Source organism: Anas platyrhynchos, chromosome 2 (assembly GCF_047663525.1).
Source record: "Anas platyrhynchos isolate ZD024472 breed Pekin duck chromosome 2, IASCAAS_PekinDuck_T2T, whole genome shotgun sequence".
In the NCBI taxonomy this organism is placed as follows: domain Eukaryota; kingdom Metazoa; phylum Chordata; class Aves; order Anseriformes; family Anatidae; genus Anas; species Anas platyrhynchos.
In genome coordinates, this window is record NC_092588.1 from 77765047 (window position 1) to 77770997 (window position 5951).

Here is a 5951-nt window from a genome sequence, read left to right on the forward strand (position 1 = left end):
TTTCATACTCAGCATTCCTTTTGCTGCAACTTCCTCGTGCATTTCTGTCATTGAGAGCTTCTCCTTGCCATGGGCAGGTGTTGAAGGGCTCCATATTCACATAGCTAAGCACTTAACGTGCCCTTAATTTTAAGTACAAGAGCAGGGTACTGCAGTTCAGCTGGATGGCTCGTATGTTTTCAGTGAGACTTATCACCAGTTCGGATACAGCCAGAGGTTTCAGCATCTAAAACAAGGCCAATTACTTATCCTAGGGTGGTGCAGGGAGAGCAAAGGAAGAATTTGTTCCAGTTACTAACAACAGTAGCAAAAAAATGCCCAGCTTGAATTTGTTATCCTCAGCACACCATTTTTAAACTGGATAATTTTTCTTCACTACAAAGAGAAAAAAAAAAAAAAAAGGAAAAACATTAGAGCTAATTCATGGTTAAAAAAAAAAAAAAAAAGGAGAACAACAAAAACCCATGCCTTCTTAGTATGTGTAAATGGTTCACTTTTGCATTTATGAGTCTAGTGGACATATGCAACGTGCTTTTTTTTTTTTTTCCCCTGCAAAACAGTATGTTCTCTAAGGGTTGCATACAAGCCCATGTGCCAAGTGCTACAAATATTTTAACCTCTAGGACAACCTCTTTTTGCGGGCTTAGGCAAGCTGCTTTCTCTGCTCTGTGGCTGTCTCCCCTTCTGCAGGCTCAGAATAATAATGCTTGTCATTGCTGAACACTTTAGGGCTTTCTATTCCGATGTGCAAAACGAATTTGCAGTCTTAGGCCATACAAGGGATCATTACAACCCATACCAAATCCCAGTGCTGCAGACCTTGCATTGCCCAGTTGGTTGATTGCATTAGGCTGAGAGACTGAAAACGCAGATAAATTTTGTCTTGGCTATTTTTATGCTGGTGCTTTTTGTTAGTGTACCTGCAGGTGTATTTAATTTATTTTGTTCTGCTCGAAACATAGTGAAGGCATATTTTCTATGTTGTCTCTAGGAAGAAGGCTCATAAAGGGTAAATTGTTCCCCTAGAAATATTCCCCTATTAGATGAAGCAAGTTTACCCCTTGGCAGGAATATACCTAGCTTTCAACTGCAGTTACAGCTCCGTGAGCATTTATAATACACTTTTTAATGGAAAGAATTTCAGGCTCTTCTATTAAATCAAATTCAATGTCAACGTTGGGGGAGAGGAAAGGGTCTTTCAAGCAGTTTTTTTTACCCAGAAAACATGTAACAGGCTCTAAAAATAGGCTGTGCATACATTAATGGCTATATTATGAAGTAGCCAAAGCTGGAAGGATATTGAATGTTTTTTAACTCCCACTGGCTCCAGGAGGGCTCAGTACTTCACAGGATCAGCCTGGGGGAGAGAGGAGAAGAACAAAGTGCGAATACAGAGCCCCAGCAGTGCTCTGGCTGCGCGTTCAACCCTCGTGCAGTCGAACCGCCCCACAGGAGCATGAAAGGATGCTTCAGTCAGTAGCTCATTTATTCAGGGGCTCCCTCCCGCCAGAGGTGTTCAGAAGGGACCAAGGGACCATCTTGTCATGCGAGCTAAAGACTAAAACACAAGGAGCTGCCTGGCCTTCAGATTGCACATTAAAAAAAAAAGTAATTTAACAGAAGGGTGTGCATCATGGGAGAGGAGAAGGGGGCCCACTCCTCACTGTTTGCAAGCATTACAGAGGTGTGGGCTGCTTTTCAAAGCTCATCATCTTTTCACAGTTCATGTAAGTGGATAAAGCTCCAGTCCCTCTTGCTTTCCAGATTGCTTTGGTACTGCCGAGCAAAGGGAATAGCTGAATAGTTTATTTATTCCAATCCTACGCTGGTAACAGAGCAAAATGAGCTGAGCATCTTTGCAAAGGTTCTGGTCTCCCGCGCTAACAAATCCGATGCTGGAAGTGTGACTTCATCTTCCGCTGCGGAGTCCAGGCAGTCCATGTTTTCCCAGCAGGAACAGCTTTATAAATTCCCCAGGCAAGAGCTCTTTGGTGACTCCAGGCTTGGGAACTGTTCCTGCTTTTTGATGTGTTAAGCAGCTTGTTGAAATGTTGGGGTCTTGAACACTTGTTCCAGTTAGAGAAATGCTTAATGGAGCCAGGCACCCGGGGTGCAATTTTGTCTTATTTACAAGGACGAAGAAAGTCAGCTTCTTTGAGCAAGGGAAGACTTGACCAGAGAGCCTCTCCCCCCAAGGCAGGCATTCTCCCCCTCCTGCCTCTGACTGTTTCCAGCGTGATGAACCAAAGCCACGCAGACTCCTTTCTCAAATTGGCATTTTCCAGTGCTTGAGTTGTGGTGGCAGTGCCAGCTGAAGGAAATACCTCCCCTCTCTGCTCCTGGCTGGTTCTTCTTGCTCCATGCCACAATACTGCGTGCTTCACCCAGATCACCTGGCAGGTGGGGATGTGCGTTGCCTGCTTGGTGGCTGCTGCTATTTCTGCAATGTGTTTCCTTGTAGGGAGGCTAATGAGCTAAACCAAGGTAGTGAAACCTGCCAGCTTCAGGGGGTGCACTCACAAAAGACACTGGTTCAGACAGTGTGTTTTTTCCTTAAGGTGAAAACTGCTTTCCTTACACCATGTTTTGCAGTAGTGGATGGTCCTTATTGCTTGCTGTAAAGTCTACTGCCAAAAAAATTAGGACTTTATCTATCTGTGTAGCACAAAAAGCCTGTTCCCTATCCTGTGAATTATATAGATTATGGATGTGGACAGAAAGAGGGTGAATCACCATGCCTCTCAGCTAAGGGGGTTGAAGGTATAATGGCAAAAGGAAACCCTAATGACTTTCAAACAATAACAGAGAGAGATCTTCTTGGATGTTTACATGAAGTTCCACCCAAATACAGATGCAGTCTTGGAGTCAATAATTAGTGGAGACTATAACAAGTAAGGGCAAAGGAAGTGCTGCAATGGACTGGAGGGTGTAGGACACATGGAGAAAAGGTAGGTGGTGTGGGGACCGCTACCAGAAGTCCCCATAGCCTTTTGTATGTGACAGAAGGCTAGTATCCCTATCACTACCACTACATGGATGAAGAAACCTGAAAAAGCAGGGCTGGCAGATGTCCCAGCATGGTATGAGGTTAGAACCACAGACTCAATCATCTTCATTTGTGTTTCCAGCCATAGTTCACTGTGTAAATGTAAGAGGGAAGAGTTACCTGCTCCTGGGCTTCTTAAACACTGTGATTTGATGCCGGCCTCTTCACAAATTCAGGCCATTTTGTTGCATCATTTTGCATCTGTTGAAGACTTGGGGGTGAAATTTTGGCCAGATTAATCTCCAAAGAGCCTGGGTCACCTCGGCAAGGTGATTAACAGTATATGGTAGGTGCTCTGCATGTATTTTAAATGAATGAAATTGATTACCAGCTTGTGAAACCAAACGCAAGACTGAAAAACTTGTAGGTAGAAATGAAGCTAATAAATGGCCCAGGAGAATACATGCGTCCTGCTAGTATTTTACGACTCCAATGAAACAATAAGAGCACAAAAAATGCAAAGGAATAAAATACATACTCAACCAGCATCTTTCTTCTGTCAGGTGCAATTTCCACTTATGTCTCCAAACTTAAATATGGAAAATAGTAACCCAAAGTGTCACACACAAAAGGAATAAAATGGCTTTCAATAAAAGCCTGTCTTTAAAAAAGGGCAAATCCATATTCCCCGTTTTCTGCTGAAGAGCAGCTGCTGCGCAGTGCCTCTGCCCATGCTGCATGCACATGAAAAACTAGTCAAATGCAAATGACTGCCCTCTATGTACTTTTAAAAGTGCATGACAGATACAATTAGTATAGCAACAATAGAAGGTGCTGATAATAGGAGATACTTTCATCTGCAAGATGTCTGTGTCCCTTGTGACTATCCATCCTCATCCATTTTACATTCCAGAGTGCAGAAAATCTTGCAAGAGCTGCCTTCCTGCTCAGCACACTGCTATTCTAATGCAAACATCTATTTTCTGTGTGTGAGCATTTCCCGGCGAAACTTTCCCAGCGCCACACAGTAACAGATGATTATTACTAAGCCAACCTTCCTGAGCAGCAGTTCTGCCCAGATTTAGTGCCTGGCCGGCATTACACTGCTACACGTACCGGGTTGACAAGAGGACAGATATGTTATACGCGTGCCCTGCCACCTGAGGTGAGAAGCAGATTAAATTCCAGTGGGCTGTGGACTCGCCCACAGGCAACGAGGCAGCCACCAGAAGTGCTCAGTGGCAAGTTCGAAGCTGCACCACAGCTTACCCTTTCACTCCGAAAAGGGGATGTTGTGCTTCTAAACTTACGGGATCAAGACTGCTTTTTCTGGAATAGTATCGTACTCTTGGGGGAATAAGGAACCGATCCTACAAATTCTACATGTACAGCATTAGTTATAGGAATACTTCAACTTTTCATAATCCTAAAAATCAGGATCTGGCACCAGTATGTCAACTTCAAGCCTTTTGGATGTAAAAATGTTGGCATAGACTTATTTTGTCATAAGCAGGCAGTGACAGTCACATAGGGTTTAGCGCGATCTGAACTTTTTAATAAAGTTGGAAGGGTGCCACCAGTCAGACTGAAAGAAAAATGGAACCAAACGTTTAATGACTCAAGCCTACAGGACACTGCACATCACCCATAACCCAGCAAAAGTGGGTCTGCAAGACCTCTTAACTGAGGAATCAAGCTGAGGCCAGAGCTTTGGTGAGGTGCTGAGAGCCTCGGAGGTCTGGGAGTTGCACACACTTCGTGGGCAGGCTGACAACAGCAAAACTCATTCTATAACAAAGGCAAAAAATACCAGTAGGAATGAGCAGAAGTCAAGCATGCGAATAGTTAGAAGCAACTCAAGGCTGACATCTTTCAGAAAGGGGGGGGGGGGTATAGTCTTACAGCTCTCTTCCTAAAAGTTTCACTTCCCTCAGATACGTGGCTATTTCAGGTTGCCACAGCAACTGTCAGAAGAGAAGGCATTTTATTTTCTTGTTTTGTTTTTTCCATGGAAGAGCTGGGGAGACCACCAAGCGCTGGGACAAGAGGAGAGATCACAAAAGCCCGTCCTGAACAAAAAGCACTGTGCCGAGATCCTCCTGCGGGACAAAGATTTGCGGCGATTCCTTTCCTGCGGAACCACATTGCACATTCTGGGCAGCCCATACCCGCGGCACGAAGGGTGTCTAGCCCTACAGGGCTGCGAAAACCCTTTTGTGGTGAGCCAAGGTGAGGTGGATGGGCCTCACTGTGGAGCGAGGCTGCGGCGAGCAGGCACGTGTGTCTCTGTGTGGAGAAGCAGGGCTCTGCTGTTTGTGTTCCTTACATATGAGACTTTCCACGTCGCCCACCTCACCCCGATCCCGTCCCGCAGGGTGCTCCCTGATGCAGGCCCCGCACGCAGAGGCCCGTCCAGATGACGCACCCCACATCACCGCGCTGTCATTCCCTACACCTCCAGGAATGTGCACGTCCTTTTCGCAGCCTCCAGGCATTTTCTGGCAGCCGGGTGTCTCCCCCCCATGTTCCCTTGCTGTACGACCCCACAGGCACCCCCGGGGTGCATTACGCACTGCTTGGGGGCACCCATGTGCAAGGGTGGGCTTCCCATCACGGGCAGCACAGCTGGGTCTCAAATGGGGATGCTGGCTCATGGGGCTGCCAAGAGTCCTTGCTGCCTTTCTCCGTGTCATGGGCTTCCCTTTCCCCACGGATGTCTCCTTTCGGGCTCCCCACGGCACAGGGGAGCCCTGTGGGGTGCTGGGTGCCCGCAGCCTCGCATGCAGCAGCCGGAGGCTTCCTTCCTCAGCTGGCCTGGAAGTTTGAAGAAAAAAAAATAAATAAATAAAAAAGAGGGAGAGGAAAAACAAAAAAGACTTCTAGGGTCACTGGGAGGGGAAAACCAAATTCCTCGTCACGTCTGTGGCGTCTGCGAAACCGTCCCGGGGAGGAAGAGGAGGATCCC